Genomic DNA, 12,843 nt, shown 5'->3' on the forward strand with positions numbered 1-12,843 from the left:
GACATATCAACTTTTGCGTCAATAAACAAAGAGATAATATACTTCAGAATTTTTAAAATAAAATAAAAAATGATTCTAAGAAATTCTTCTATTTCATTTTCAAATCTATTACATAATTAAAAAAAAAAAAAACTTTAAGTGATTTGATAAAGATATCTTACTGTATTGAAAACATTTAAACTTGTCTTGTTTTTTCACCGATTGGGATCTCAGTTGCTCTTGATGTGAATTTACATGTTAGGGATATCCCTTCTTCCACCTATTTAGTTAAAACCTTATATATATCATCTCATAATTCTATTCAAAAGGAGATATTTTTAACATTAAAAGGTAATTGAGGTCTAATAGGTAAAAGAATGGGTGTTTTTTAGCCGAAAATTGACATTAAAGATAATTGAAGTCCAATAAGTAAAAGGAAGCAAGCTTACACCATTTTCAATATGAACATTTTTATCCTTTTCCATATTTAATATTCCAACTTGCACATTTTCTCCTAACACTTTTAATTCCAATCTGGAGTGTTTCATGATTTCCTCACTTTTGGGATTACACTAGATATATTGTTATTGTTGTAGTGTTTCACGATTTGATTAGATTGAAACGACTCTTATTGAGACATTGGGAGAAGAAACTTTAGAAAACCAACTTGTATAAACAAATTGATTCAATTAAGTTTCAGTGATCAAAATCAAATAAGCATGACATGACCACAATTTTAATTACGGGAAAGGGTCAGATTTGCCCTTGTACTCTCACAAATAAGTTACATTTGTCTTTCGTTATACTTTTTTGATATATTCACCCTTACCATCCAACTTTAGGGTCATATTTACCCCTCATCAATTAAATCCAATGTCCACACCTAAATTTTCCTACGTGGCGGTTACGTGACACGTTTTTTTTTTTTTTCAACTAAATCGATCCACCCATTTAAAATCTTTTAACCCCTGCACGACCCACTAAAAAATAAAACCCAAAAGCTTCATTTGGTTGACGGAATAGACATTATTGATATGAATCTAGACAGATGAATCAACTGTTGATGAAAACGCAGACATTGACAAAACCCAATGATCATGCTGATCAAAATGTAGAACTACAAAAATAGATATTTTCTCTAAACGCACTCGCTAAAGTTCATATTCTTTAAAAACTAGTACTCCTTTATAAATGTGTGATACTCTTTTGGGCGTTTTGTTATTTCAGTTCAGAATAGATCATTTGACAATGTGTTTCTTATATGTTTGAGCTCTCTGGTACTACCAATCTGTATTGCAAAGGTGTAAACTTCTGAAAGCTATAAAGTCAAACAGTTGCTTGATAGAATCTACACAATTTTTGTTTCTGTTGTGGTGGTAACTTATTGCTAAAAAGTGAAGGGTGATGCATACATTATCCTTTGGGATTTTAATTTCCATCACTATCGTAATTCTTGAATAACATTGGTAGTGCTTAGTTTGTTTCCTTCTGCTATTGGCAACTATTTCCTAAAAAGTGCACAACTCCTCTAAGCTGATTCATCTATAATTACCTCAACCAAATCCACAAAGAACAATATAAAGCAAGAATTATGTGATTAATGATTGGTAACATGCTTACGACAAATGGTTAAAAAGATTTACTTATCATCGATAAAAACGGTAATTGTTACTTGAATTACATGTTTTATATCTTACGAAAAATTGGGGGCCTTGAATTTTTCGGGCCTAAACCAAGAGCTTCATTGGCTTAGGGGTGGAGTCGCCCTTGTTTCTATCCCATCCATGGTTTCAGCACTCTATCTTTACCACCATATGCTACTTTTTCACCGTCTGGACTCCAGTCAACAGCAAAAACCTACCAAGTTCAGATAGACAAAGTTATCTAACAGTTCTTTAGAAAGAAACGCTGAACGAAAATGCTTATAGCGGAAACTTTGCCTCATCAGCATGGCCGGGAAGGTCTTGCTTCAACTTTTTTGTTCGGATATCCCAAACCTAGATAGATAACACATAAATAGTTTCTTAATGACTTGCATTTAATAGGTCAAGAACCACAGAAATGCAGAGCCATACCTTCAAGGTTGAGTCTTTGCTCCCACTCAATAGGAGCCTACTGTCAGCTGACCAGCTGTGCAAAACACGAGGACAGTAACTAACGGTTGGCTGTTAAAATGCTGGAAGATTTGAGTTATACGGCAAATTCTAACCTTATATGATAGACAGGTCCAACATGACCTCGGAATGCAACAACAAATTTTCCTGTGATACCATTCCATAGTTTGACTGACTTATCACGAGGCACTTGCTATCCATTGACCATCCGGAGAAAAATAAACGTGATTAACGAGCTACAAAAATTGAAAATCATGGATTAGTGCTTAGAACCCAAAGAAAGAAAGCCATGTTCACCGTCAAAGCGCACCCACACACACGCAGAAAATCATCCTTTACAACAGAGAAAGATTGTCAACCTGTTGATGACCTATCATGCGAGTTTTGGGGTGCTTGCTGACAGCAGGCTCCCATAGAAACATGGTGAAATCATCTGATCCTAAGAAAAAATAGGATTTAGTAGGGTTTTAAATTTGTCCAGCTTTGCGCGTCACTATTGAAAATTATCAAACTGACAAAACTGAAAAAGACACACCTGAAGCTTTGTGAAATGTTCACTTGGATCCTTAATATTTTTTCAAGCATTTTGCCAGTCAGCCAAAATAATTATATTCGCTAGTCAATATTTATTTATATATAGATTGTTATGTATCAAAAATGTATATCTTAGGTACATTATACATTGATAAACAAAAAATATGCATTTGGTGGACGACTATTTATGTCAATTTCTCATTATAATCTCATGTCCTATTTGGGATAGATAATATTAAGATTTTGATATAAAATTTATATGGTGTTAGCTAATACAAATAACTAAACATGAATAAATGCAATCTTAAATTTAATATCTGATTAACATCCTAATCCCCATAGCCAAACGACCCTTAAATGATATACTGCTCGTGGTTAAAAAGCATTCATGCTTAACATTTTGTTAACTTGAAATTTACCAATAAGGTTAGATATTACTAGTAAATCTTTGTTGTGAAAGTATAAAAATTTAAAGGGGTAAAATCACGGATGCCCCTTCAAATAAAAAAAATATCTGCCCACACCCCCATAATTTTCATGCCCCCAGAAAAAATTAAAAATATTTACCCAAGATGCCCCCAGTTATGATACCAACATGGTATATAAATATACTGAGATAGTATCATGGAAGATGCTTCAGTCCTTCTCTTAGTCCTCCATGATACAATCATGATATATACCTATACTGAGATGGTATCATGGAAGATGCTTCAGTCCTTCTCTTAGTCCTGTATGATACCATTATGGTATATAAATATACCGAGACGGTATTATGAATGATCATGTTCATTTATTAAAAATGACACACTTTTTTCGGAAAAAAAAAACTCTATGATACCATCGCCTTATACATATACCGTGATGGTATCAAGCAGTCCTTCAATGAGACACTCCTGAGGACCATGGTACCATCATGATATATAAATATACTAATATGGTATTATGGAGGATTGTTTCAGTCCTTCTCTTAGTCCTCCATGATATATAAATATACTGAGATAGTATCACGGAGAGGAAAAGGTTTTGGCCGAGGGGTATGCCGAGTAAATATTTTCAGCCGGTGGGGGTATAAGCGAAACCAATTTGGAAGGGGGCATGGACGGGTAAATATTTTGATTTTGAGGGCAAATAGTGATGTTTTCCCCAAATTTAAACTCATAGAGGAGGCTTAGAATAAAAAGGAGGAACATGTTTGTACAAACTTGAAAGGGGCAATTCGCAGGAATGCCCTTATTTTGGGGTGTTCTTTAATTTTTACCCTTCGCCTAACATCATAAGGTTTGGGGTTCCAACCCTGGCTCAGTAAAAAAAAAATCGCAAGGCAGAGTTTTGTAGTAAAGTTAGGGCTATTCCGGCCAAAGTTAGACCTGCAGACAGAATTTTGCATGCTTCAGCCAGAGTTTCAAAACTCTATCTTAAGGTAGAGTTTTAACTTCAAAATTCTGCCTTATCTTCAGGCAAATATCTGCCTTAAAATTCTGAATGAATTTTAAGGAAATATCTATCAAGAAAATGATAAAGGTTGAATGAATTCAGTTTCGCAATCACTCAGCTAACCAAGAGATGCTAACAATGAGATGATGCATTATCATTTAGTTGCATGAACGTTCGTATCTGTAGCTTCATGACGAGATATCAAGCACTGCATCTTATGAATTTCAGAGGAACTCAAACCTCAAAGTCACGACTGGCCACATAAATAGGAGCAGAGGGCTGGACATTATTAGTCTACTCGCGAGGCAAAATTTTAGGCAGAGTTTTGAAGACAAAGTTCTGCCTTGCGAATATAAATCTCTGCCTTGCGAATTTCTTCTTTTTTCTATTGAGCTAGAGTTCGAACCCAGAACCTCGGGGTATTAGCCGAAGGGCAAAAATTAAAGACCACCAATTTGAGGGACAAAAATTAAAGACCACCTCAAAAGAAGGGCGGAAATCCGCGCAAAAAAAAAAGACTTAGAAAGCACTCCAGTGCGCGACATTTTCACAAAACCTTTTTAGGCTGCCATTTAATGTGATTTTTAACCCGGTGTGATAGTTGGCATACATAAAAATTCATTCAACTACTTTAATTTTAGCCTATTGATATTGAGTTAGCTCATAACTGTTACAAAATTTAAAGAGCCTCAAGAAAGGCCATATCATGCAAACAATTCTTCCAGTTCTAAGCTGCACCAAAGGGGTCATTTGCACTTTTGTCCATATTTTGTGCTGGTCTTTAATTTTTGTCCTTCAAATGGCTTATCTAGAAATAAAGGAGTCATAAGTTACGCATCATAATATCCACAAGTTACGCCAACGCCCTTAAATCCACGAATTATGCCAGCGCTCTTAAAAAACTTACGGCCCGCTAAGTGTAAGTTCGATTTCGAAGGTACAAAAATTAAAGACCAGCCATTTTGAAGGGCAAAATTAAAGACCAGTCCATTTGAAGGGAAAACCGTGCAATTACCCCGTCAGACGGACTATGGGCCAGTTCTAACCTATCACACGCACCTTTTTTGATGATCTTTTTCACTTTGCTCATTATTCGTTATAGTAAAATCCTCATTTGTTTTATCTTTTTGCTCTCTAATTTCAGGTCTAGCTGTCTGTTTTATTATTCTTTTCTATATAGTTTTCAAATAACATAAAAACATCAATATAGATGATTGGTTTTTGGTGTGAGCATTATCTATTTCTCACAACTCAAGTACACCAATTACTCTACTGAACATAACTAAATATTAGCTTCAGTAGCCGTGTTAGAGCAGGCTTGATGCCTTCCACTATTTTCTTTGTTGCTCAGATTATATCTACCTAAGCTAATTTGATCTTACTTTAATCTATTTTTGGCAAATGGAACTGACTTTAACTTTAAACCCAGAAGTAAAATAAAATTAAAGAGTGACCACAGATTGTACCCCCCCACCCCCACACCCACGCCAAACCCGCTTTATTACGAAGTTTGAATTAAAATAAATATATAAGTTTTAAGATATTATCTCTAAATTAAACAGTACTGGATGGTTAAAAAAAGTTTGTTTTCTCAGAATTGAAATGTGTCAAATTTATCAATATTTAAAATTTAATGAATATGAAATTCAAATAAAATAATAACTAAATATTATATCAATTTGAAAAAGTTTAGAAATCTTGATTTGAATAATATTGTAAAATTGTTTGCTTGATGAAACACACTCCAAAAGTTAGCGGCGATTGATAGCGGACACCGACAACTATCAGTGGGGGTCGATGAAGATGATTATGAGACGGTGGATAGTGTTAGTGGTTGGCTATGGTGGTTAGTCGCAGTTGTGCGTTGGTAATTTGAGATGGTGATGATCAGAGGCGGATCCAAGATTTGAAAGTTTCGGGTGCCACACCGCTGTGAATAGTAGCTTACAACAACGGTATCCTAAGTTGCTCGAACTCTCCAAATATGTTGCCGCACCAGTGTCGTATTCTTTAAAAATGCACTACTTAATTTGGTAAACATGGAAAATCCTTGGCTTGTTGGTGTAATTTAGTCTTTAGTTCAAAGAGGTTGAGGGTTCAATTCTACTTAATTGCAAATTTTTAACAATAATAGTTCACTTGAATATTTGTCAAAAAAAAAAAAAGGTCAAAGCAAGGTTCGAACCACTAACCCCTATTAGCAAGATTAAAATTCTAACCAGCAAGGCAGAAAGCAATATTTAGCTTTCTTGTGTGCATCCAACAAATTACTAATGTCCTAGATGCACATCATGCTAAAATTGCTGGGTTCGAACTCGCGTCCTAGGATAGGAAAACCCAACTATTAACCACCGGCACCATACGCTGCATTGTTACTCTGGGTGGCACGGGTAATATTTATACCATTTCTCATGCATATGTACATGTATATACGAAGTTTCAACCGAGACATCCGAGTGCCGTGGCATCCCCAACCTGGTACACATATCCGCCCCCGGTGATGATTGACAGTAATAGTTTTGTGGTGGTGGAGTACAAAATGGTAACAGAAGGTCACCTTCGCACTAATTTTTAAGTAACAACGTCTTAATAATTTTGCATTTTGTACAAATTAAAACAAATGTAGCCTTGGTGTCTAAAACCATATACACTAGCTGCCTAGCTTTGGTTTAGATTTAAGCTATGATTTCTTTGCACTAATGTTGTAAGAAAACAAGACCACAAGAAAGTTGCTGCCACCCCTCACCTAGAAAATCAAGAATAAAGATTTGGCATCACACAAGTCCAAATATAATTATCCCTATGACATCATACCGCCTAAAGAATTGTCCCTAACTTCTCTACTCTTAGGTGACAAAATACAATCATTATTTATTTTAATTTTTTGATGAACCAGTTCACTTTTTTACTTCATGAGCCACATGAGCAAAGTTCCCCAAATCCAACCCTGGCTCACACAAAAAAGAAATCTTAAAAACCAAGAAGAGAAAAAAGGCCTATGCTATAATATGTCCGCCATTAAGATTCAAAAACACTATATGGGAGATCTTTTTATAAGATTGTCACAAGATCTACATTTGTACCAATGCCTCCATTTCACCACTCAAACTCCATAGCCTTTTTACCTTAGCACATGTTAGAATAATTCCTATTTTATCTCGTTTTTCTCTTAGGAAAAATGTTGGTCATTAGGAGGTAGCTAGTATTCAATGGATTTCTAATTTTTACAGGTTTTAAATTTTTAAAAATCTCATCCTACTTTTCCTGTTGGATAGAGAAGCATTACCATATAAAGACAAACATTTTATTCGCTAATAGTAAAGCAAAACAGGACCACCAAAAACTAGTCAATTAAGAATTAAGTAATGTTAATTATATTCCTTTCATTGGAAGCTGTGTGTGAAAGAGATCGATCGATCGACAAATTGATAGTGCTATCATTAGTATGTCCCGCTAATTCTCCGTAATTAACTTCGTTTGACACGTGTTATTCACTGGTTGGCCGTGGGCACGTGAGGACTAGATAAGTTTTTTCTCTTTTATTTTGTAGTGTGTTATCATTATTATGACTAAGGAAAAGAAAAAGAAGGCCAATTTCTAGCTTTGTCGGCAGTTGTGTCTTTAAACTGTTACTAATGGCATCAAGTCAGGTGGTAAATTTCATTGCTAGAGGGACACAAAGTAGTTACCCTTGGCCCATGGTAGGTTTCAGTCTTTCCCATCTTTTTCATTTAGAGCCCGTTTGGATTTGCTGAAAAGAAGTGACTTCTAAACATAATTGCTTAAAGTATTTTAAAGGGTCAACTACGTATATATACATCTTAAGAAGAAATATTTACGAAACGTGACGATAGTTTTATATTTACAAAACAGAACATTACAAACCCTATACAAAACATGCTTTTTTAAAAATTATTTTTTTTTTATTTTTTTTTAAATATTTTTTTTAAAAATTATTTGTGAAATGTGTATATCTCGCTCAAGGCTTAAAAAGTTCGCTCAAAATTTAGTGTATGAAATGTGTATATCTCGTTCATGGCTTAAAAAATCCGCTCAAAATTATGTGTATGAAAACAACATGAAATTTGTATTTCGCTCATATTTTCGTATATAAAGTTCATGTTAGATTTCTGTAAAATTAATACAACTATACCAACATTGCATACAACTTTGATACAACATTCAAGACTTAAAATAATCACTCAAATTTTTGTGTATGAAATGTGTATATCTTGCTCAAGGCTTTAAAAGTTCGCTCAAATTTTATGTATGAAGAACGTATGAAATGTGTATATCTCGATCAAGGCTTAAACATTACGCTCAAAATTTTATGCATGAGAATGGTATGAAATGTGTATATCTCGCCCAAGACTTAGAATTTCATTCACATTTTTCGTGTGTAAAGTTCATATTAGGTTTCTGGAAAATTAATACAACTACAACGACATTGTAACAACTTTCATACAATATTCAAGGCTTAAAGTTTTCGCTCACAATTTTGTGTATGGAAATTATATTAAAAATTTCGCTCACATATACACATTTCATACATGTTTCATACAGCTTTCATACACAAAAAATTGAGGTAATTTTTTAAGCCTTTGAGCAAAAAAACAAAAAATTAATTTTTTTAAAAAATATATAATTTTTTTTTAAAAAAAAAATTATATTTTCTGGAAAAAAAATAAAAAAACTAAAAATATATGAAAATCCATCATGTTTCGTAATATATCATTATGTTTTGTAAATAAGGAAAATTATCATCACGTTTCGTAAATATTTCTACTTAACATGTATATATATATATGTAGTTTTCCCCTATATTAAATGCTCAAAGTTATTTTATAAATAAGCAGTTACGTGTTTAGATAAAAGTGCTTAAAGGGTTTTTAGAAGTATGGTTAGTATTGGAATTAACAGAAAATATAAGGGATAAAAGCGTAAAGTTGTTGATCAAACCAAAATGACTTTTAAGTTAAAAAAAAAAAAATTGGGGGTTGAGCAACTTCTTGGTTTTGACATATTTTAAGCACTTTTTAATTTAATTTAAGTTATTTTCTATTTTTGTCAAACACTCAAATAAGTTAAAAATGATTTATAAGCTGGTTTGACCAGCTTATAAGCCAATCCAAACGAGCTCTTAATTCCTTTTCACCTTTCTCCTATTTTGTAAGTTGCTGAGCATTTTCACATTTGATCCTTAGGAGAAGTCTTATTTTTATTGATTGGATGGCTAAGAGATATATAGTTGAGTTTTTTTTTTTTTTTTTTCATTCGATGTTCGATACCTGCTTTGGAATCTTGATTAATCCAGATTCACGCCTTGTAAGACTCATTAAAGAAGGAAGCACCCCTTATAACATGTTTTTTTTTTTTGTAAAATTTTCACAAATAGCTACTTTTTAGCTGCTTCTAACAAGCTATAACTACAAGTTCATTATTTACATTTCGTAGCTGTTTTTCCTATATTTAAGTCCTGGACGCGTCACATAAATATAGACTAAATACACGGAACTGTTGAGCAAATAATGCCTCTATTTAAGGAAAAAAAAACTTTTTCAAACTAAACAGAAATCTGTTTTTAATGTTCCATAAATCATGCAAATCTCATTCTCTTCCATATCTAATCACATATCTCATTCAACATCTAATCATTCACATAAATTTTGAATTCAAAAACTCTCTTTATATTTTTTCCCAAAATATAACTAAAAAGAAAAATCTCTTTTTAATGTTCCATAAATCACGCAAAGCTTGATTTGTTCATCAACTGAATTGCATAGTGACAAGTTGAGATTGTCTCCTGATGCTATGACCATCGGTTTTGTGTTCATTATTAAAAATATTCTATGAAATTACATTATTAAAAATCAAAATGTTCGTTACAAAAAATATTAGCTATTGAGTGCAATAAGCTGATATTGAATATTATTTAGTAACTTTAATAAGATGGGAAAACTTGACTCCATAAAAAAAAATTAATCCCTAAGGGTGACTTTTGATTCACTGTATTTTATTTGTATTATGATTGTATTTTTGAGTGTATTCTAATTGATCCGTAAGATTTGAATTGTAATGAATATATTTACAATATATTTCACTTGTATTATGTATGTATTTTAGAAGTATTAAAATTGTTTTTTTAATTTTTGAAGTATATTTTACAGAAAGATGGATTTTATGGTTCAATAATGAATTCAAGTGTACCATGAATATATAGAGAAAATGCATAGAACTCTTCCTGGTTCATCAATAAAATATAGTGAAAACATGTAGGAAATACAAACTTGATATTGAAATGCACTTTGTAATTTTTTAGCAATAACTATCAAGAAAAATATAAATGTAATAAAAACATAATTCAAATCTACGATTAGACTATACAACAAGCGGGATCATTACTAAAATACATAAAACTTCTTCTAAAATCTTCATAAAAATAATGTCGCAACAGTGATGTTATACATCAAAAAAAAGTTGGAGAAAAAAAAAAAACTTAAAACATAAACTGTTTCGTCTACAAATCTACTCCTGAACATCTACTAAAATCACTACATCATAATCAACGGTAGCCTTAACAGGGTATTGGTGGTTGCTCGTTATCAATAAATGCATTCAGGGTTGCCTTGTCGATTTGCGTTGTATCTCATATGGAGAAACTTTGCATCAATTTCAGCTGGAATGCGTCAAGATATACTGAAACTTTACATTAACAAAACATGAAAAAATAACAACATAACAAATTAACCACAATAAATAACAACACATTCAAGATATACTGAAAATATACTATAAATATAATGCAAATATATCAATGTCAAATGCACTGTGGTTGTCACTACAACAGTGTGTGACTGTGCTGTAAAAATACACTTCAAATACACTGAATATATACTACAAAATATACTTTGATAAAAAGTAAACACAAATTCAAAATCGCATAAATTTACAAGTAACAAATTAGGTAGAAAAAATATATAACACACAATTAAAAACACAAACTAATTGAAATAATAAAAAATACGACAAAAATATACTTAAAATGTACGCAAAATACAGATCTGGTGAATTGAAAAAACAGGAATTAACTGAAGTTCAAAACACAAACTAATTGAAATAATAAAAAATACGACAAAAATATACTTAAAATGTATGCAAAATATAGATCTGGTGAATTGAAAAAACGGGAATTAACTGAAGTTCATCGAAAAATACGATAAAAATATACTTAAAATGCAAGTAAAATACATATATGGTGAAGTGAAAATAGGGTCATTAATAAGAAAAAATACCTCTTGGAGAACATGAACATTTTCACTCTTGTCCAATAACAAAAACTTCAGATTTGTATTCAAAAATTCCGGTGGCCGCCGGCGGAGGGCATCTAGGAACAGTCACGAAGCTCACTGTTAGGAGCAAAAGGAATTCCATAACAAACTCTGAAAACACCTACATAAATCAATTAACTAATGGTGGAATAAGTTTTAGCCAAAAATAGAAAATCAGAAAACTTAATTAGCATGAAACTAACTTACGGGAGGGATGGAAAATCCATAATGGACTTTGTGAGCACCAACATAAATCACTTAACTAATCACAGAAACCAGAAAACTTACTCCAGCATGGAAGTGATTAGTGAAGATCCATAACATACCTTACAACACCAAAGAAAAAAATACCTCTTGGAGAACATGAACATTTTTACTCTTGTCCAATAACAAAAGCTTCGGATCTGTATTCAAAAATTCTGGTGGCCGATGGCGGAGGGCATCTAGGAACAGTCATGGCGGTTAAATGATTTGGTCTTTAATATTTTCTGTTCAAATAGGCTGGTCTTTGTAATTGCTACAAATCTGACCATGCAATTGCTACAGATCTGACCAGAAAAGAGAAGACGACTGACGCCGATCAGATCACGCCGGAGAAGACGGTGGTCTAAAACGACATGAGGATGAATGATACATGGATCCCTCAAAAAAAAAAACCCTTTAAACTTCCACTGAATACAGGGAAAGATGAAATCAGTGGCTTAGTAAAGCCCAAAAAGAAACAAAGATGATGAGAGAGAACACAAAAATAACAGAAAATCTTACATATTTCAGGAAATAGAGTTGAATTTTGGCAGTAAAAGGTTGAAATTAATGAGCAGTTAATACAGAGTAAAAAAAGGAAGTGAAAGAAATCAGAAACTAATTTGAAAAACACGAAATTAGGGGAGATGGGAGTTAGAAACGCATATTTAGGAAAAGGGGAGAGAGAGAAAGTGTGCAGCTAAAAAATAGGGGTGTGGGGAGTGGTAAGTTAATTGGTAGAAAAGTGGGTAGCTATAAGTTGTAAAAATATAATATTATAGCTACTAAACTTAATTATTAAAAAGTATAGATATGTTCCATAAATATGTAACATAGTAAGCTATGCCAAGTAAAATTTACTTTTTTTTTTTCCATTTCAAGGAAGACCTTTAATTAAGAGTTACGGAAAACTTGAATTCTTTAAGCCATCCTTTAGATTTTGTCCATATTTTTAAAACTTGTACAAATTTAATCCTTGGACTGACGAAACATTAGATTAATGTTTGATATCTACAAAATTATAGATGGTGCTTTGATATTTTCTTAATAAGATTTTTAGTTTTCTCGAAAGAGATATTTAGGTCATGGTTTAAAATAGGGGTGTCAAAAAATATGAAAACCGACCGAACCGAACCATACCGAACGATTTATAGTGTTTTTTCAATAAAACCGTGGATTATTATTTAAGCTTATAACCGTCCCGAACAATT

Source organism: Lycium barbarum, chromosome 3, assembly GCF_019175385.1.
Source record: "Lycium barbarum isolate Lr01 chromosome 3, ASM1917538v2, whole genome shotgun sequence".
NCBI lineage: Eukaryota > Viridiplantae > Streptophyta > Magnoliopsida > Solanales > Solanaceae > Lycium > Lycium barbarum.